The following is a 22,603-nucleotide window of genomic DNA, read 5'->3' on the forward strand; positions in this document are numbered from 1 at the left end:
ACTCAACCTCTCCTGAAAAGACAGTTCTTATAAGCCTGGCATTGGCCCAATTAGCCTTCTTTGGACTGCCTCCAATGCCAGTATAACTTTCCTTAGATAAGGGCACCCAAAACTGTTCACAGTATTCCAACTATGGTCTGGCCAGTGCCTCACATAGTTTTAACAAACCTTGCTACTTTTATACTACATTTATTTCAAATGCCAATATTCCATTCGCTTCCCTGTTATCCTTTGAACTTATGTACTAGCTTTTTATGATTCATGGACAAGGTCCCCCAAATCTCTCTGTTTGGTAACTTTCTGCAGCTTTTCTCAATGTAAATAATGTGCAGCTGTTTTATTCTAGTGCATAACCTCCCATTTCCCCACATTATATTCCATCTCTTTTATCCATGCTAATATACCACCTCCCGCACTATGGGCATTTATTAAATAGCCTAATGTATGGTACCTTGTGAAATGTCTCTCCCAAATCCAAATGTACTACATCCATTACTTGTCCTTTAACGCCTTGCTTTTTACCTCCTCAGAAAGCTTTAGTAAGTTTGTCAAGCATGATTTCCCTTCATGAAGTCATGCTAACTCTGCTTGATCATTTTAGAACATAGAACATAGAACATTACAGCGCAGTACAGGCCCTTCGGCCCTTGATGTTGCACCGCCCTGTCATACATATCTGAAGCCCATCCCACCTACACTATTCCATGTACGTCCATATGCCTGTCCAGTGACCACTTAAATGCACTTAAACTTGGCGAATCTACTACCGTTACAGGCAAAGCATTCCATACCCTTACTACTCTACTATAATGATCCACTATTACATCTTTTAAAATCGACTTTTACATTTTCCCAGAATAAAAATAAATGTTAAGCTAACTGGCCCATAGTTACCCATATATTGTCTCCATGCCTCTTTTATGCAGACGTGTATCTTTGCTTAACATTATTAAAGCAGGTTATCTGGTCTTTTTGTCATTATTATTTCTAGGACCTTGCAGTCCAAAAGAACCATAGAATCATATAGTGCAAAAAAGGCTTTTCAACCCAACAAGTCTGCACCTACAAAAAAACTATTAAATCTACACTAGTCCAAGCTGGTTACCCTACTCCCTACAGTAAAACTGTGTTTTAAAACCATTCATTAGCTGCAAAACACTTTTGGACATTCTGAGTTTGGGAAAGGTGCTATATGAATTGAGGTTTATTTATGCTGGGGAAGTAGTTACTTATAGTAGTGTAAACATTAACATCTGCATATTTTTGTCGCAAAAGCATTGTAATTGCTGCATCATAGAGGCAACAGGAAAAGTGGCAACAATGGGGGCATTCATATTCAGGGCACATTATCGGGGATCATTTACTAGATGGACATTGTAGAAATGCAGTCTTTATTGATAGAAGACTTCAAACCATATGGTAATGTGGATCCCATTTATAGTCCTGTGTACGTAAGACAGCTCGTCAAGTTATAAATCTCTATGGCCCTGCCAAGCTACTTGGCATTGATTCATACCAAAATTAATAAAAATCCCTGGTTTGTAAACAGAATGTCCATGACCTGCCATGTGCAGGAACAGGGTGCACCTGGTTAATTTTGCAAAGGTCTCTAGCTGAACCTGGAAGGGGCTTGAATGAAAATAAACGTCCTCTGGCAGAGGTGCAAAAGAATTGGATTCAAGCTGCAGATCTTAGGCCAAAAGGAGACAGAGATTGTTCAGGCTTCCTTGCTGGAATACAGTCTCCTGGAACATAACCCTTCACTTCTCTGCATGGTCTATAAATTCATTCAGAGGGGCTGGATGGCTGCTGTGAAAGGATCTCAGCTTAATGCTGGAAAGCCATTCCTCCCTACAAACTGTTCACCACCAGGATGGCAAACAGAGTAATCACATTAAGAAACCAATTAGTCTATTTTTGTGACTGTTTTGGTGATCGTCCAAGTTAAGGGAAAGATGTTCAACAGTTCTGCAAAGTAAGAATAAAATTCCAATCATTCCAATATCAAAAGATAGTGATGGAAAACGTTATCAAATAACTTGGAAACTTATTTCCATAAAATTCACCTGGTAAGCAAGTACTCTGCTTTCAATCGGCCTGGTTTCAGGTTAACTGGAATGGCAATGACAAGAAAGGTTGTGTGGCACAGTGGTAGTGTCCCTACTCTGACCTAGGTGACCTGGATTCAGGTCCCACCTGTTCCAGAGTTGTGTAATAACATTGCTGAATTGGTTGATTCAATTCTTTTTTCCACAGTGTCCAAATCATTGCGTGATTAAAGCATAATTTAACTCTGCCTGCTTATAAAGAGACAAGTGTTTCCTATATTTGCCCCATCTTCCAAAATTTGTGCTGAGGCAAAGTAGAATGTGTCAGATGTTGATGCAGTTTTCATCCGCAGCCAAGTGATCAGATTGAAACTCAATATGCATACCCTCACTGACCTGCTCAAACCCAATTTGCACATGAGATTAAACATTTGAGTAAATCATCAGGATCCCTAACCTTCCAGAATCTCTATCTTGTTTTCACTGCTTTGCAATCAGAGCTAATCTTTGTTATATTATTAGAGAGACTGAATACTTTAGGTCGACCCTCTCCAGAGTTTAGAATGAAAGGAGAGCGAATTCAGGTATATAAGATGCTAAAGAGATTGACAATGTAGACATAGAGAAGATGGGGCAATCTAGAATGAGAGGTGATATTTCTGGAATAAGAGGTAGCAGGTTTAAAACAGAGATGAGGAGAAATTACTTCTTTCAAAGGATTGTGAATCTGTGGAATTCATCATGACACAGTGCGGTGGATGTTGGGACATTGAGTAAATTTAAGGAGGATGCAAGGAGGCTTCAAGTTTCTTGAGACAAGTTAAGTGAGTGGACAAACACTTGGTAGATGCAATACAACCATGACTAAATGTGAAGCTTTACACACTCCAGTGTGAAAATCAGCAAGAAAGATAATTATTTGAGTTGTGATATTGGGAAGTGTGGATGTAGGTACCTTTGTCACTAGTCAATGAAAGTAGACAGAAAAACAGAAATTGCTGGAAAGAAACTTAGCAAATCTGGTAGTATCTGTGGAGAGAGCAGAGTTAATGTTTTTGGTCCAGTGACCTTTCTTCAGAACACCGTTGGCTTTGGTGAGACCATATCCAGAATAGTGAAGTCAAAAGTCAAAAGTAGCTTTATTTGTCATTTCTACCACATACAACTGGTACAGTAAAAATGAGCCAGTGTTCCTCTAGGACCAAGGTGCTACATGGACAGCACAAACTACTCGATTATATGCAAGGCGGCCAAAGTGCATAAGAGGTGCAAAAAGACGTAAGACAGCACAATAGTTCTTGACGTGTCAAGACAATAGGCACAGTTTGTGTGCAAATTATAATGTAATAAAAGAAACAAAACATTGTTCTAGCAGCAATTCAAAGTCATGCATAGTGTTTCTGATGGAATAGAGTCTGATCATACTGTGTTAAGAAGCTCGATGACCCGGGGGAAGAAACTGTTGCACAGTTAGGCTGTGAAACCGAATGCAGGAGGGAGAAGAGTTTGAATGAGAGATGTGTGGGGTCTTTCACAATGCTGTTAGTCTTTCAGATGCAGCATGTGGTGTAAATGTTTGTAATGGAGAGAAGAATTTTGTTTAGAATTTTGGACTCTCTACCTAAGAGAGAATATGCTGGCCAGGGGGACAGTGCAGCAGATGTTCAAGGAGACATTAGTTTGACTGGGCCTATATTCACTAGTGTTTAGAGGGAGGAAGGGGGATCTGATTGAAATGTATAAAATTCTACCAAGGCATGAAAAACTAGATACAAAGAGGATGTTTTTTTTTCTGGTTGGAAACTCTAGAGACTCAGGAGAAACAATCTCGGGATACGAAGTAGACAGTTGTGGACTGAAATGAGGAAATATTTCTTCACTCAAAAGGACAGTGAACCTGTGGAAACCTTTTGCACCAGAAGGCTGAGGAGGCCAGGTCACTGAATGTATTCAAAATCAGATATATAAATAATTAGATTTTAAAGGCATCAAGGGGTATGGAGGGAAAATGGAAATAAGGTATTGAGATAGAGGATCAGCCATAATCATATTGATTGGCAGAGTTGAGATGGGCTGAGTGGCCTACTTCTGCACTGAGATTTATGTTTCTTTGTTTCTTTCTAAGAAAACCTTCAGACATCTCTGACGACTTTTGCACTGTAACTTTGCACCTTTCTTTTTTGTTCCTCCCCCAACTTGTAAAGTACCTCCACAGAAATTCAACACAAAGGTGCTGGCAACTAAGTTGCTTCCATCTTCAAATTTATTTCACACAAAAAGACTTTTAAAATGCTTTTTCATCAAAAATGTTTACTGTACAGACAAAACTTAGCTGTGTTTTTTCTATTTGTAAGGTACTCAGTGTAAGCAAGATGATGAATTGTTATTATCCTGTCTTTTCTTCATGATAGGTACATCTCGTTGGTATTTCAGAGTGCACTTTTCCTTTTCAACCAAGACAAAGTGGCTACATCACTCTGGAATCAATTTCACATGACACTGTGAAGGTGGGAGATGTCAGTAACCTGGAGGAAACATGTCACACTACTTTAATCACCTAACTATATCCCTATTGTTATAGATCAGACCAAACCCCCTCAAAATATATCAAGGAGGCAGCCTAGACCCTAACTTTTACCTTATTTAAAGACAAGTGTAAGGCGTTGTGTTCGAGATCTGATTTGATTGGTCAAACAACGCGGCTTTAAGCAAAACACACTTTATTCTTACACCACAGTTAAATACAAACAAAAAAAAATTGGCATAATTTTAAATCAAAATACTTAACAAAATATATTCTTTAACTATTACTCATCAACTGTTCCAGAAAAGCCGCATCCCAAAAACACACTCTTGGCAAAGGCAAATTCAGCAAAACAGATTTCCCCCACTCGCTATCTCCTCCAGTCCAGAAGAAGGAACACTGACAGAAGAAATCTAACAGCAGAGATAGAACTCAAGCTTTTGTAGCAGCAGAGAAAGTACTGTATCTCAAAGCTTCAACTCCAAAACTCAACTTCAACAACTGAAAGCAAAAACTAAAACCTTGGGTCTATGTGAACCTGACCCCATCCACTCATGCTTCATTTGTCTACTTTAAAAAAAACAAAGCTATTTACTCTGCTTTACAAGGAGTAGACACATCAGCAACAGGTTTGCAACAACATGTAAAGAAAGGAATTCCTCGGGCCTTGTAACCACATGATCATTTCCTGTACATAGTGTAAATAATTCCATATTTATCATTAATTTACCAGCTCATTTCTAATGACTTGACACCAGTGGAATTAACAATTCCTCCTTCATGATTATTGTGCTCCCAAGAGGTTAAATTTCATGTTATATTGGGAGGGCATCACAGGTGAGTGGTGTAATACTTCTGATTGCCAAGCCCTACACTTTGACCTGTCCTGCATTTTCTTTCATGGTACACCTCAAATCAACACATTCCTTTTCCTCAAAGCACTTTCTCATATCCCAGTCTGAACAACCAGCATTAACACTCTCCCAGAGCTTAAAACCCTCTTACATCTTACCTTGCAGTTATCCTCAACAACTGGTGCCTGTCCCTCTGTTATACAAGAGCCATTATGGATATGCAGGAGATGGTGTATACATTGTAAATATGAAGAAGAGGGCACACTATGGGGTGACAGGAATGGGAAGCTGTATTTGCTGTCCACCAGCGCCTTGTCAGCCATTGACAACATATATCCACGGATCCATTCAGAAGGAGGCCTTTTTTCAAATGGCTTCTGTGACATCTTCAGCCTGTTGAGGCACTTGTGCTCAGACATGGAGACAGAGATCTTTTAAATTCTTCTGTGGAGTGATAAAATCACTGGCTCAGCCAGTTGTTAGTGTCCATCATTAATTGCCCTTTTGAATTGCTTTTTGAACCACTGCAGTCTGTCTTGTGCAGATACGCTCAAAGTGCTATTAGGAAGGGAGTTCCGGGACAGTGAAGGAATGGTGATATACTTCTAAGTCAACATAATATGTGAATTTGCAGGGGTGGTGTTCCCATGCATTTGCCACCCTTGTCCTTCTGGGTGGTAAAGGTCACAGGTTTGAAAGGTGTTGTCAACAGTGCGGCAGTATCTCTTGCAAATGAGCACAGCTATGTGTTGGCAGTGGAGGGAGTAAATGTTCAAAATGATGATTAAATACTGATTACTTTGTCCTGGATGTTGTCACATTTTTGAGTGTCAGTGGAGCTGCAATTATCTAGGCAAGTTTAAAAGATTCTATCACATTTCCCAAATTGTGTCCTGTGAATGGTGGAAAGATGTTGGGAAGTCGGGAGATGAATTATTCCCAGCCACTGATCTTAGTACTGTGATGGTGCAGATTGAGGCTATTCAGCCCATTGTGTGTCGCTCTGAGCATTTTGTCTTATGGTCTAACTCCTTGCTTTATCTCATAACACAATGCATAATTGTCAACAGCACTCTGGAATGCCTCAATTAAACAAGCCTCCACCACACTACCAGTCAAACTACACGCTGTGTGAAAACAGTTTCTCTTACCTCACATTTAAAACTGTGCCTCTGATCCTTATTCTTACCTCACATTTAAAACTGTGCCTCTGATCCTTATTCACGTGGGAAGAGTTTCTCCACATTTTATCAGTCCAGATTTTGAAAACTTCTATCACATTTCCCCTCAGCCTTCTCTTCTCCAAGGAAACAACTTCTCCAATCTTTTATCACAACTGAAGATTCTCACCCCTTGGAAGCATTCAGTAAATTTCTTCCTAAAGTGTGGTGCTCAGAATTGCATGCATTACTCCAGCAGAGATTTATACATGTTCAGCATAACCACCCTGATCTCATACGAATCCCCTTTTAATGAAGCTTAGAAAAGTGTATGCTTTAGCTCTATCTACCTGCCCTGCCACCCTATATTCCCGTTCACCCTTTTCCAACAGGCAAACGTTTGAAAATATATACCAACAGATTAAAGAACAGCTTCTTCCTCACTGTTATCAAACCTCTGAACAGACCTCTCATATATTAGAGTTGATCTTTCTCTGCACTTTCTCTGTAACTGTAATACTATGTTCTGCATTCTATTCTATTACACTGTTGTACTTATGTGAAGTATCATTTGTCTGGTTAGCATGCAAAATAATTCTTTTCACTGTATATCAGCACATGACAATTATGAATCAAATCAAATCAAAAGGTGCACATTTACACCCAATCTCTCTACACCTGCACCACTGTATAAAGTCTCTCCATGTTCTCTGCACCAAAGTGATTCATGAAATGATTCTCTGCGTTGAACTTCATCTGACACCTATCTACCCACCCCACCAATCTATCAATGTCTTTTTGAAGTATTATACTGTCTTCCTTACAGTTTATAGTTCTTCCAAGTTTGCGTTGCTGAAAACTTTTAAATTATTCCCTGCATACCAAGATCTGGATTATTTATGTATCAGGAACTCCACTACAAACTTTTATTCCAGCCCAAACAATACCTATGAATCATTACTTTCTGATATCTATCCCTCAGCCAATTCTGTATTGAAGTTTCTTCTATCCATTTTATTCCATGACCTATCACTTTATCACAAGTCTATTGTGTGTCCCAGTATTAAATATCTTTTGTAAACCCATGCACACCACATCAAAAGCCTTCCTCTCTTCAATCCTCTCTGTTACATCTTCATCCAGGAAGTGTGTTTGTCATGGTTTTCCCTTACCAAATCCATATTGTTTCAAAACATCCATTTTTTTCCGTATGACTATTAATTTTATCCCAAATCATTATATCTAAAGGTTCTCCTGGCTACCTGCCCCACCAAAGTTGAACTGACCAGTCTCCAATTGCTCAGCATATCTTTGCAACCTTTTTTGAACAAGCATGTAATATTTTCAACTCTCTATTCTCCCACCACCATCACTGATTATAAGAAAGGCTGGAAGATTATTTCCAGAGCCTCTGCAATTTCCACTCTAACCTCTTTTGGAATGTATCCTTGGGTACATTTCATCTTGTCTCAGTAGATCATCTACTTTAAATACCAAAAGCTTACCCAATATCTCTTCGTTATCAATTTAATACCATTCTCATCACTTAATTCCACCCCTCTATCACCATGGCCTCAGAGATGAAGACAGATGAAAAATGTTAATTAAGTCCTCAACTATGCCTCTTATCTTGAAGTGTAAACCCCTTTTTTAGTCTCTAATCTGCCCTACTCCTTCTGTCATTACTTCATAGAAGAGTTTGGAATTTTCTTTTATGTTAGTTTTCAAATATTTTTCATAATCCATCTTTCTTAGAATCCCTACAGTGTGGAAATAGACCCTTCGGCCCAACAAGTCCAGACCTTCTGAAAAGTAACCCACCCAGACCCATTCCCCTACCCTATTACTCTAGATTTACCCCTGACTAATGCATCTAACCTACACTTCCCTGCCCATTGTGGGCAATTTATCTTGGCCAATTCACCTAACCTGCATGTTGGTAGCATGGTGGCTCAGTTGTTAGCACTTTCTGCCTGACAGCACCAGGGACCCGGGTTTGATTCCAGCCTCGGGCAACTGTCTGTGTGTAGTTTGCGCATTCTCCCTGTGTCTGCATAGGTTTCCTCCAGGTGCTCTGGTTTCATCCCACAATCACAAAGATGTGCAGGTTAGGTGAATTGGCCATGCTAAATTGCACAAAGAGATATGTAGGCTAGGTGCATTAGTCAGGGGTAAATGGAGGGGAGAAGATGGGTTGGTGTGGACTTGCTGGGTCAAAAGGCTTATTTCCACAGTGTAGGGATTCTAATTCTAATCTTTAGACTGTGGGAGGAAATTGGAGTACTCAGAAGAAATCCTTGCAGACACAGGGAAAGATGTGAAAACTCCACACAGACAGTCATCCAAGGCTGGAATTGAATCTGGGTCCCTGGCACTGTGAGGCAGCAGTGCTACCCACTGAGCCACTATGCTGCCCTTATTTGCTTTTCTCTTCCTCTGAAGGTTTTGTATTCAGTTTGGTTTTAACTGAACATACTAATCTTACTGTTTGATTTTGCTTGGCTAACAATAGCCACATGGGAGAGGCAAATTCCAGGGTAGTACAGAAAAACCTCTTCAAGTAATACCAGTATAAATGAGTGAATATGGCATGGGCAGAAGTTGCACTCCTTTCTTCTTGTTTCACAATTTACTGTGTGTTTCTGAAGCAAAAATCTGGTGAATTCTCATCTTGAACCATTTTCTCAAATTCAAATGGAACTTTGCAATTTTACATTGTCCGCTCTAAAATTTACCAGCTAGGTTCACGGCCAGGCAGTGTAAACAACATATTGCTAGCTGAGAATCTAACTCTTGCTGAAATGTTGATCTGAGTTGCTCTCTTTATACTAGCCTCTGGTCACTTGCAGAAGTGAATTGTTTAAGAAGGGTGGTAAGGACAAGCCAGCGAACTATGGACCAATGAGCCTGAAGTCAGTGGTGGGCAAGTTGTTGAAGGGAATCCTGAGGGACAGGATGCACATGTATTTGAAAGACAAGAACTGATTAGGGATAGACAACATGGCTTTGTGCTTGGGCAATCATGTCTCACAAACTTGATTGTGTTTTTTTAAGAAGTAACAAATAGATTGATGAGGTCAGAGCGGTAGATGTGATTTATATGGACTTCAGTACGGCGTTTGACAAGGTTCCCAATGGGAGACTGGTTAGCAAGGATAGAGCTCATGGAATATGGGGAGAACTAGCCATTTGGATACAGAACTGGCTCAAAGATAGAAGACAGACGGTGGTGGTGGAGGGTTGGTTTTCAGACTGGAGGCCTGTGGCCAGTAGAGTGACACAAGGATCGGTGCTGGGTCCACTACTTTTCATCATTTATATAAATGATTTGGATGTGAGCATAAGAGGTATAGTTAGTAAGTTTGCAGAGGACACCAAAAGTGGAGGAGTAGTGGACAGTGAAGAAATTTACCTCAGATTACAACAGATCTTGATCAGATGGGCCAATGGGCTGAGGAGTGGCAGATGGAGTTTAATTCAGATAAATGCGAGGTGCTGCATTTTGGGAAAGCGAATCTTAGCAGGACTTATACACTTAATGGTAAGGTCTTAGAGAGTGTTGCTAAACAAAGAGCCATTGGAGTGCAGGTTCATAGCTCCTTGAAAGTGGAGTTGCAGGTAAATAGGATAGTGAAGAGGGCATTTGGTACCCTTTCCTTTATTGGTCAGAGTGTTGAGTACAGGAGTTGGGAGGTCATGTTGCAGCTGTACAGGACATTAGTAAGGCCACTTTTGGAATATTGTGTGCAGTTCTGGTCTCCTTCCTTTCGGAAGGACGTTGTAAAACTTGAAAAGTTTCAGAAAATATTTACAAGGATGTTGCCAGGGTTGGAGGATTTGAGCTATAGGGAGAGGTTGAACAGGCTGGGGCTGATTTCCCTGGAGTGTCAGAGGTTGAGGGCTGACTTTATAGAGGTTTATAAAATCATGAAATAGGGTAAGTAGACAAGTTCTTTTCCCTGGGGTGGGGGAGTCCAGAACTAGAGGGCATAGGTTTAGGGTGAGAGGGGAAAGATATAAAAGAGACCTAAAGGGCAACGTTTTCATGCAGAGGGAGGTAGGTGCATGGAATGAGCTGCCAGAGGAAGTGCTGGACACTAATACAATTGCAACATTTAAACAGCATCTGGATGGATATATGAATAGGAAGGGTTTGGAGGGATATCGACCAGCTGCTGGCAGGTGGGACTAGATGGGTTGGGATATCTGGTCGCCATGGATAAGCTGGAGCGGAAGGTCAGTTTCCGTGCTGTACATCTCTATGACTCTCTGATTCTAAATGATTTTGAAGAAAATTTATTGGCTTTTTCTCTGCATTCTGTACAGCGAATGTACAAGTCCAAGACTTCTGAAGCATAGCAACAACATACTGCTTTAAACAAAAGATGAGAAACACTTAGGTTCTTATAAATTTGTTTTGCAAAGTCCAGTCTTACATTAAAACATTTAGGAAATCTACTCCCTAACAATACATCTCGATAGTCACCATAGTTAACAATGGTTATAGTGTTCTATCACTCAGCTCAAGGCATGAAGTAAAATCGAGAAATTCTGCAAAAATACAGTAGGCAAGCTAGTGAAGAGAGAAAAACAAGTAAAAGCATTTGACACCTGTACTTTCCAATAGAATGGGGAAGGGCTGAGATCAAAACACTGAATGCAGATCAAAGACTGCACTTGGAGTTTTCCTAGTCTCTGTATTTTGGTGCTATATTACATGTTGTATTTATTCACCACACTATCTGTCCCGCTATTGTTCATTGAAAACAATAATTGTTAACACATTACAGTTGAATTTAATTAAATCTTTCATATAACTGAAGGTAATCTGAAGCATTATATGAGAGAGGCTTTGGTGGCAATCGTAGAAAGGACCTTATAGCTCAATCTGTGATTTCTGTGCCAAAATATTACAAAAGAGCCTATTTTGAAACACATAGATAAATTCAAATATCCTGCTGTTATCCAAGAAAAAAAAAGTGTACACTTCTAATTGCCATCTTCGACCTTTGCATTTGCATAAATTCATCATGGTCTCCATTGCTATGCGTTACCAATCTAAGTGGAAAGCCACTTATTAGACAATTGAATAGAATTCAGCTATTTCAATGCCTGAAATGGGAAATACAATCAGTGATTAAGAGAATATAAAGCATCCAATCCAATGCCGAATGCAGCCAGATGCTGTGTCTCCATACCCTCTTACCTCCCCCACCAAAAAAAGGTATCAAAAACAGACACTAAATTCCAACAATCCTCATTGCTGGATTTCTAACCAGTTAGAAGCAAGTCTCCAGATCAAGAGAGATTTTGTTTTTGTAACTGGTCAATTCAGTATTAAAGTCTGTTTGCTTATCCTTTTTTTATAAATTGGCTGGGACATCAGTTCTACTCCAAATAACATTCCATTGCTGCTGATGTGGCACCCTGGGCAAAACAGAAGACAAGGGAAAGTCTGGAAAGGTCTAAACTTTCCCCCCAAATTGGACCCAGAGTACCTTAACTGAAAACAAATCCACATGTTTTTCTTATAATTCTGTATGTTTGTGATTGCTTTCAGCTTTTTAAAAATTCATATTGCTAATTGTAATCTCTGATACATTGTTGCACAAGTGAAAATTTAATGTAAAGGATATCCAAGGCTGCAAACACTGTGTACGTGCAGTGCAGAGAGGCAAAAATGAGAAGAAATTACGCTATTGTAATGGAGTGTGTCCAATGTTTCATCGACTAAATTAAAGGAAAGTTGGACTGGTTCCATTAGGTTGTGCTCCTACTCACCATTCCTCACTGTAGTTTACATCCAGACAGTAAACGCAATGCAGTCTGAATGACAGGTGAAGACCATTTATAACAAATTCTGTTATAATCCCTGGACTATACAATAAAGTTAGTAACTTATAGCACTATAAAAGTCATTTTCCTATGAACATATCACAAGGGAAATGGTCCAATTTGACCCTGGTACAAATAGCTGATCTATTCGTTTCTGTTTGCCTGTGGTTTTCTTTAGCCTTGCTTTGCTAGGTAAATACAACATTGAAACAGCTGGTGTGCCAACTTTCAGTAATTCAAAAGAAAAATCCTCATAAGTACACTATTTTGTGGTCAGGTAGTTTTAAATGTAAGCACAGCTTTATGGAATATAAGATAAAGCCTTCAAATTCAGGAGCTGTAATAATTTCAGTGTCTGTATTTTTAGTTTGCAATAAATTGTGCAAGTGACTTAAAAATTGAATTTCAGAATTAATAAAGTGTCAAGGGCAATGGAATATACAATGAACAGCAAGGTTCAAAGCCAACTAAAAACTCGGAATGCTGAACTGTTCTGTTCTTCCATCAAATATTCAAGGTTGGAACCTTGTTGAGGTGACAGGAGCTTGTCAGCTGTTAGGAGAGCCAATGAGAAACCTGCCTGTTTTAGAGTTCAGGCAGTGACAAGGCTACCAGCAGGCAGAGTCCAGGCTAGTAAGAGCTGCCCCTCCCAACCTTTTTATAGCCAGCAGGTCAGCAGTTCTGTTCAGCAGTGCCATTAAGGATGAGTCCCAGCATCAACTTACCAGCTAATGTCCAGCCCCTTGATTAAGCACTGACTGCCTTACTCACCAACCCACCCCAATTGCCCACAGGCTTACAGTCTCATAAACACCACATTGTGACAGGCCTGACTATAATTGGGTTAATCTCAGTGGCAATGCGCCAAGGTCCATTGGTGCTGGTATGGGAAGGTCAACCAAGGGACTTCCCAGTAGAGTGAGTTACAAGAGGAGGTGGGAATTGGGTGTGGACATTCCATTGCCCTGCCTCAGATATCACAACTGTTGGATCACAAATTTCCTCACAAGGTTCACCCTAATTCAATGTTTTAGAGTTTAGTCTTTTCAAGATGTTTTGAATGCAGTCAAGCTGAGGAGCAATATTTCTAGAACCTCCAATACCTAGTCATCAAACGTGCTCAGTAATTCCTGCCTACTCATAGTTGGTGCGTATTCCTGTGCATTCATTTCTGGCCTACTTCAGTGTTTCTAACTGCTTCTCCCACCTCAAATACAACCCACCGAGCGAGTGCTTGGGACATGTAGACTGATTAATAGATCATGTAATAAAACATTGCTTGGCTGGAGCAGAGGATCTGGGTTATTACTCATCAACTACATCTTCTTTCCAAAATGCATGCATAAGAGGAGGAGAATTTATAATCAGATAATGAACAGCCAAGTTTGCAACAGACAATGACATATTATGGTTTCTCAGGTTGTACAGTGTACAGCAGGAATAACAACGAAGATAGGCAGAATATACAAGCAGCCTGTTTTTATTTGCCTATCTCTTCTTCACCACTTGCCCCATCTCCCTCTGTCTCCAGGATATTCAATGCAAGCTTCTCGCTAGAGATGACAGGACATTGTTTGGATTGACTTCCTACCTCTAATGGTTATAGTGAGCTGTTTTGACCAAAACTGAGAAAGTTAAATGATCGAATATAAAATGCAGATAATCTTTTTTATCTGGATGCTGCCTTTGATGGGGTGCTGACAGGCAGATGAAACAATTTGATTCTTTGTGAAGCACTTGGTGAATTAATTTGACAGCACAGTTGAGAGAAGGCTGGGGATGTATAGGTTATCAGAGAGATCATTTATATGCATCCCCATTTCCATGGCAAACCTCCAAGGTGGACAACCTGTAGCTTGTAGAACAATTAATAGGTAGGGGAAGTTGACAGGTCTGATCCATAACTTTGGGATTAGGAATTTGTCCAAGGGCTGGGTCATTCAGGCTTGGATGCAATGTGAAGCTGGCTAAAAGAAAATCATAGCAAATAATTAAGACACAAAATGGAATTTTGGCCCTTATTGCTAGCTGATAGGAGTTTAAAAACAAGAGGTCTCATTACAACTGTGAGGCTGCACTTGGAGTAGAAACATAGAAAATAAGTGCAGGAGTAGGCCATTCAGCCCTTCGAGCCTGCACCACCATTCAACATGAGTATGGCTAATCTCACTATCCCACTCCCACTCTCTCTCCATACCCCTTAGACCCCTTTATCACTAAGGGACACATCCAGCTCCCTCTTGAATATATAGAGTCATAGAGATGTACAGCATGGAAACAGACCCTACGGTCCAACCCGTCCATGCCGACCAGATATCCCAACCCAATCTAGTCCCACCTGCCAGCACCCGGCCCATATCCCTTCAAACCCTTCCTATTCATATACCCATCCAAATGCCTCTTAAATGTTGCAATTGTACCAGCCTCCACCACATCTTCTGGCAGCTCATTCCATACACATACCACCCTCTGCGTGAAAACGTTGCCCCTTAGGTCTCTTTTATATCTTTCCCCTCTCACCCTAAACCCAGGCCCTCTAGTTATGGACTCCCCCACCCTGGGGAAAAGACTTTGCCTATTCATCCTACCCATGCCTCTCATAATTTTGTAAACCTCTATAAGGTCACCCCTCAGCCTCCGACGCTCCAGGGAAAACAGCCCCAGCTTGTTCAGCCTCTCCCTATAGCTCAAATCCTCCAACCCTGGCAACATCCTTGTAATATCTAACAAACTGGCCCCAACAGCTTTCTGTGGGAGATAATTCCACAGGGTCACAACTCTCTGTGCAAAGAAATTCTTCCTTATGTAAGTCCTGAATGGCTTACCCCTTATTCTTAGACTGTGACCCCTTGTACTGGACTTCCCCAACATCGAGAACATTATTCCCACAACTAGCCTGTCCCGACCCATCAGGTTGTTATATGTTTCTTTGAGATGCCTCCTCACTCTTCTAAATTCGAGTCACTAATCGATCTAATGTTTCTTCAGATGTCAGTCCGGCCATCACCGGAGTCAGTCCGATGAACCTTCGCTGAACCCCATCAATAGTAAGAACGCCCTTCCTCAGACTAGGAGATCAAAACTGCACACAATACTCAAGGTTTGGTCACATCAAGGCTCTGTATATCTGCAGCAAGACATCCCTAGTCCAATACTCAAATCTTCTCCCTCTGAAAACCAGCACATCATTAGCTTTCCTCACTGTCTGCTGCACCTGCATGCCAACCATCAATGACTGTTAACATGACATCCAGGTCTCATTGCACCTTACCTTTTCCTTAACTATCACCATTCAGATAATAATCTGCCTTCTTATTTTTGCCACCAAAGTGGATAACATCACATGTATCCACATTATATTGCATTTGCCAAGTATTTGCCCATTTAACCAGCCTGTCCAAGTCACCCTGCAGCCTCTTAGCATCCTCTTCACAGCACACACTGCCATCCAGCCTAGTGTCCTCTGCTAATTTGGAGACATTGCATTCAATTCCTTCTTCCAAATCGTTAATACAATGTGTACAGCTGGGGTTCCAGCACTGAATGCCGCAGTACCCCACTCGTCACTACCCCCACTCTGAAAATGACCTGTTTGTTCCACCTCTCTGCTTTCTGTCTGCCAACCAATTCTCTACCCACATTACCTCCAATATCTTTAATCTTCCTTACTAAACTCTTGTGTGAAACTTGTCAAACCTTTTAAAAGTCCAGATACACAGCATCTACAGATTCACCCTTGTCCACTCTACTGGTCACATCCTCAAAAAATTACAGAAGATTTCTCAAGCATGATTTCCCTTTAGTGAATCCATGCTGGCTTAGAATGACCTTGTCACTGCTTTCCAAAAACTCCAGCATTTTTCCCAGGACCTATGTCAGGCCAACCAGCCTACAATTTCCTTTATTCTCTCTCCGTCCTTTTTTAAAAAGTGTGGTTACATTAACTACCCTCCCATCCATTGGAATTCTTCCAAAGTCCAGAGAATGCTGAAAAATGATCACCAATATGTTCATTATTTCTAGGACCACTTCCATAAGCACTCTAGGATGCAGAGCATCAGGCCCTAGGGACTAATCGGGTTTTAATCCCATCAATTGCCCCAAAACCATTCCTTGACTATCAAGAATTTCCTTCAATTCCTCCTTCATGCTTGGCCCTCTGTCTCCTAACATTTCTGGAAGTTTATTTGTGTTATCCTTAGTGAAGACAGATTTAAAGTATTTGTTCAACTGTTCTGCCATCTCTTTGTTGTCCATTATGAATTCACCTGATTCTAACTGCAAGGGACCTACGTTTGCCTTCACCAGTCTTTTTCTCTTCAATATTTATAATAGCTTTTGCAGTAAGTTTTTGTCTTCTGCAAGCTTACTCTCATTTACTATTTTCCACTTCTGAATTAAACCCTTCGTCCTCCTCTGCTGAATTTTAAATTTCTCCCAGTTCTCAGGTTTGCTGCTTTCTCCGGCTAATTTATATGCTTCCTCTTTGACTTATCACTATCTCTGGTTTCCCTTGTTAGCCATGGTTGAGCCACCTTCCCTGTTTTATTCTTACACTGGACATGGATGTACAATTATTAAAGTTCAACCATGTGTTCTATAAATGTCTGCGATTGCCTATCCACCATCAATCCCTTAATTGTCCTTAGTCAGCTTATCCTAGCCAATGCATGCCTCATACCATCAAAGATAGATTTCTTTAAGACTAGGCCTCTAGTCTCAGATTTAACTGTGTCACTGTCCACCTTAATGAAGAATTCTATCATATTATAATTATCCTTCCCCATAGGATCTCACACCACAAGTTTGCTAATTAATCCTCTCTCATTACACAATATCCAGACTAGGATGACTTGCCTGTCGGTTGGTTCCTCGACATATTAGTCAAGGAAACAGTCCCTCATACATTCCAGGAAATCCTCCATTGCATGGGTACAGTTTTGGTTCCTGTATTTAATAAAGAATGGACTGACCTGGATGCAGTTCAAAAGACTATCACGAGGCCGATTCCTGAGATTAAGGTGTTGACTTAATTAAGAATGATGAAACACGTTTGGCCTCTATTTATTAGAGTTTAAAAGAACAAGGGGTGATCTTATTGAAACATACATGATTCTGAGGGATTTTGATAGTGTAGATGTTTCCACTAGTGAGGAAATCTCAAACTAGGGGATGTAGTTACAGAATAAGGGGACACATATTTAAAACTGGGAGGTAAAGGAATTTCTCCAGGAGGAGGGAATGTCTGGAATGTTCTACTCCAGAATTGTAGCGGTCAGAATTATTTAAAGAGGAGGTAGATAGATTTTTGAAATACTGGGGAGTTAAGGGGTACAATTAGCTGTCATGAAAGAGGAGTTGAGACCAGGGGCAAATTAACCCTGAGCTTGTTGCAGGTCAGGCCAAATTTGAGGGGCCAAATGGCCTACTTCTGCTCCTATTTCTTATGTGCTTATGTTCACACTGCCTTACAGGCATTAATAATAAGCCCTTGATGCAACTGAACACAAAAGGGAGGCACTGGGTATAAATGCTAACAGTGTATTCTTGAAAAATGTAGCCAGTTCCTCATTACCTTCATGGAGCTGATAAGAATACTCAGAGTGGAATCTTCCCAATACTTGAATAACATGGGCCATGGTGAGAAAGTTCAAAAATCAAGTGACAAGTCCCGCAAGAAGTTTCTTAACATAGAAAATGGAAATGTTTACTGTCAAACCATTTCCATTTCCATTTCCATTCATTCTCACCAATGAATGATGAGAAGCCTATTTCCATGGATTAGGATTCACTGTCACCCTCATTATTACTTAACCATGTCACATTAATATGTTGTTTCCCATTCTGCATCCACTGGATAGAAAGTAGATACCAAGAATTTCAAATGCAACTCACAGCACCTCAGTACATGGTGACTCCAGTTCACCCCTTGTTTCACCAGATTGTTGTCCTGGATACCAGTCAGCAACCCCTCAGGGCATGTTCCATGGGCAGTGACTCTGCTTTCACCTCCATCTCAGATACTGGCATCTAACATGTATCAGCATCATCACAACCTCATGTGACATCTCCAATCTACTTTCAGTGCTGTTCTGCACATCAATTCTATACTTTGGAGTGCACTGGCACCATTCATTGCAAAACTGCTGCCCAGACACTTTGTGCCACAGAGTGTGCACCCATTTCATGTATTGTACCAAGTTGCATTTCAGGGGTCCTTGCTTGCTCTCTTAGCACACACTCACTTTGAACTTATTTTGATGCTCACATCATCTCTGTTTTGCCCTGCCTTGCCTGACCTTTCTGAGCATTGCCCCCTTAGCCGGAGCTAACAGGCCTACAGTACTTCTGTTTTGGCTTGTCTTTTAAAGCAGATACAAAGCCAAGCAGCTTGTCATAGTTGTCAGCAGTCATTAGTTAAAGGGGTGAGACATGTTACTGTATGCCACTTCATGCCAGACATGTATCTCCAATCACACTGCATGTGCTTCAACTAAATGGCCATCACTCCAAGTGGAAGGGTGGAGTTCTCAGTCAGGTCCAGGGGAATACCCTTCAGTCAAAGTCAGTCATTTGCTTGGGGCAGTCAGGGTCAGGGTTCTTTCCTTGGAGGTGCTGACGTTGGAATGTTGGGCAGCTGATCAACTGACTTGGCTCTTTTTCCCCTTAATAATCCATTTTCTCATGAAATGAGACACAGCAGAGATTGAGTAAGATGGAAGTGGCTGGTACAGCTATTAGTGCTGGTACAGGAGGGGAAAAGATAACTGAGCTGAGTGAGTAGGACGCTCAGAGACCAAGCAGATTTAATAGACTGGGGGGAGGGATGGGTGACAGCGAGTGAGGGATGTCATTACATGTAAAAGTGAAAGTGATTTTTGATAGGGGATTAGTGCAGAGATGGATTGAGTATAAGGTAGGAAATGGTGGCACTTATTCTGGTGGAACAGAGAAGGTCATTGACCTTCCTCCTAAACTGCTGGGCAATATTTCAGATGCTGGAGACTGTACTGACCAGAGTAGCCAACTCACAATGGCTGACATGGTCTGTCAGTCTTGGAGAGAGGACAGAACGGCACTCTTCTGCACCATCCTGTCTACCAGGACCTCCAGGATCATGTCCACAAATCCAGGCACCAATTTTCTCATGTCTACCCTGTCCGAGGCAAATGTCACAAACTGTGCAGGGCAGCTCTGGACAGAAAGCACTTGACCAAGTACCTTTTAGATCTGGAGCAGGTGCCAGGAATTCCACAATGTTCCAGTAGTGGTGAGTACTTCTACCAATGTGAGTAGAAATGGGAGAATTAGGCTAGATCGGGCAGGTAGGATGCAATTGGGGCATGGCACATAGTCAATGAGGCAAGTTTGGAATGATCGTGTGAGAAAACCTGTTTAGGCTCAAGGAGAGAAACCCTCTATGAACTCCACAGAAAGAACACTTAACTGATTGCTGCTAAGATTCAGCCCTTAATGTTTTATAATATTTAGTAGCTATGATCTTCATAGTAAAATTGACTCAAATTACTTTTGCAATCTTCTTCGACCTTTCTGGTGTTAGTTTCCTTAAGGCCTGACACGCATCAGTACCAAGATGAGTTTTCCTCACTTACTGCACAACACCAAAATGAGCACTAGCAGCCTGTCCTCAGTAGCAGAGCTGTCTGATTATTTCCATACAAGCCTCTGACTTCCTATGAAAAGTCTTCTGATCTCATCAATCCTTTAAGCTGAGGCAACATGCTACTTCCGTGCTCAAGATAGAGTGAGCTCCCAGTGGAAGGAATTCCTATTAATTGGAAATTGCCCATAATATTTTACTTGAATTATCTCCAGAAAAGTATCCAATGTAATCAAGCAGGCACAGGTTCTGCTCCACATGTATAGTGCCTGTCAGTTCCTGAGGAAAACCCAGACATCAGCAATTATTTGGTGGCAGGTATAATTTGGGAGTGGGGACATAGGTACTTTACATGTCTGTGTTTCAAAAAATCAGCAACATATCTAAAAGTGCAGCTGTCTTCTTGTTGGTGTTCATTGGAAAGATAGATGCATTTATAAAGAGGACTATTTACTCATTTGTGATTGCTAAGAATGAACATGAATATGGATAAGGTCTGTCGAATTGTCCATCAATTTAAATCTTCATATCTTTAAATTTGGAGCAGGTAAACAGCCTCCAGTTGAAAGCAGTCAGTATTTGCAATTTGAATAGATGCTTGTTGAAATACATTTTAGGGTTGACATTATAGGATCAGTTTTGCTTGACACCACAGCCTATCATTATCACAGTAGGGAGCCTGTAAATGTAGCTCAGTTTATCGTTTCAAGTGATTATGAAGAGATTAACTGTCTTATTTCAGATTAAAAATTCAAGTACTCATTTTTATGAGGGAGTAAGCACTTGAATGGGTTTAAATGTATTACATGTGTTTTCATTAATGAAGTTTCCTTTCAAAAATAGAGTAAAATCTGTAATTGCTACCTTCAACATAATTTCATCTCAGGATAGCTCCTAAGTTCTGACAAGAGTGGATAGTGGATAAATAACTTGGAAGGTCATAAGAGCATAGAGTGGTGGGTTGGGGTCATGTGTAAGGAGGAGTTGGTATTAAGTTAATATATCTGTTGTAAAGGATCACTTTAATGATTGGGGGAGAACATGGGTTACCATACAAGATATGAATGGCATGGCAGTGAGAAGAGGGGTATAGGTTGGCATGGAAAGTCATTGGAATGGGGAGGCTTGAGTAGAATATGCTAGTATAGTTGGCACATTAGGAAATGTGTGGAGGTTGCAGTATGTGAGGGATATGATCTAGAAGACAGTTGTTTGTTTTCTGCTTTTAGTGCAACTATGTGCAGTCTTTTTAACCAGCTTAGTTCACTACTTGGAAACCATTGATTCTCCATCTGTATTGTTTCCAGTGGCAATGGGCCTACCTCTGGTCTTTATGGCTCACCTATTCATTGGCTTATTTACTCAAGACGACAACAAGAAATTACATTTTTATAGTGCCTATAATGTCATACAGTTCACACAAGCAATTCAGAAATAGATTTAACTACATAAGGGATTATTACAACTGGTAGTCAAAAGTTTGGTCAAAGGGGAAGCTTTTAAAAACCATCTTAAGAGAGGAAGGTGAGCTAAAGAAAAGGAAATGTTTAACATTAAAATTTCAGTACTCAAACCTAGCTAACAGCATAGTCATCAATGGTGCAGTGAGGAAAGTCAAGCATGGGCAAGAATCCAGAGTTGGAAAATTATCAAGGTTTTACGGCTGAAAGTTAGGACTGGTCAAGCTAGTGGACCTATGCCTTACCACCCACTTCACTTTAAATAACAAAAACTACAGACGAACCAACAGAACACCCATGGGATGTCCAATATCAGGGTTCTTAGCAGAGGCAGTAATATAGAGACTCGAACAAACAGCTCTGCCAACCAGGCGAAAGTGAGGACTGCAGATGCTGGAGATCAGATTCTAGATTAGAGTGGTGCTGGAAAAGCACAGCAGGCAGCATCCGGGGAGCAGGAAAATTGACATTTCAGGCAAAAGCCCTTCATCAGGAATGAGTTCTGGCAACCATCCAGCCTAAACTTTGGGTCCACTATATGGATGACACCTTTATCGTCAATAAACAAAACAAATTAGAGGAAACCTTCAAGACCATCAATAATACCCTTACTGGCATAAAATTCACAAAAGAGGAGGAAAACAACAACAAACTTGCATTCCTAGATATCACAGTAGAGCACACAGCCAACTGGGAATGTCAAATAAGTATCTACAGGAAAACAACACATATGGACCAAATGCTGAACTACAGAAGCAATCATTCCAACACACACAACCAAAGCTGCATGAGAACATTATTTCAATGAGCCACCACACACTGCAGCACAGAGAAACTACAAAGAGCAGAGGAAAATCACTTATACATTGTGTTCAAAAGGAACGGGTACCCAATGATCACAGTCCGCTGATTTCCCAGCAACAAACCCAAACAAGCAGACAAAACACATCCAGAAACCCTAGCTACTCTCCCCTACATCAAAGACATCTCGGAAATGACTGCCAGACTACTCAGACCTCTTGTCATCATGGTAACCCATAAACCTACCAACACACTAAAACAGCAACTAATGAACTTAAAAAGACACCATATAGAAAACAA

The 22,603-nt window shown here is 40.7% G+C and overlaps 1 long non-coding RNA gene across 2 annotated transcripts in view; it reads right to left on the bottom strand.

Annotated features, from left to right (window-relative positions):
• Positions 1-22,603, bottom strand: part of LOC122559732 (uncharacterized) — a 217,816-nt gene that overhangs the window by 144,296 nt on the left and 50,917 nt on the right. The window lies entirely within an intron of this gene.

This window comes from Chiloscyllium plagiosum, unplaced genomic scaffold, assembly GCF_037043375.1.
Source record: "Chiloscyllium plagiosum isolate Xiang-an unplaced genomic scaffold, Cpla_swu_hap1 HiC_scaffold_2, whole genome shotgun sequence".
Classification (NCBI taxonomy): Eukaryota; Metazoa; Chordata; class Chondrichthyes; order Orectolobiformes; family Hemiscylliidae; genus Chiloscyllium; species Chiloscyllium plagiosum.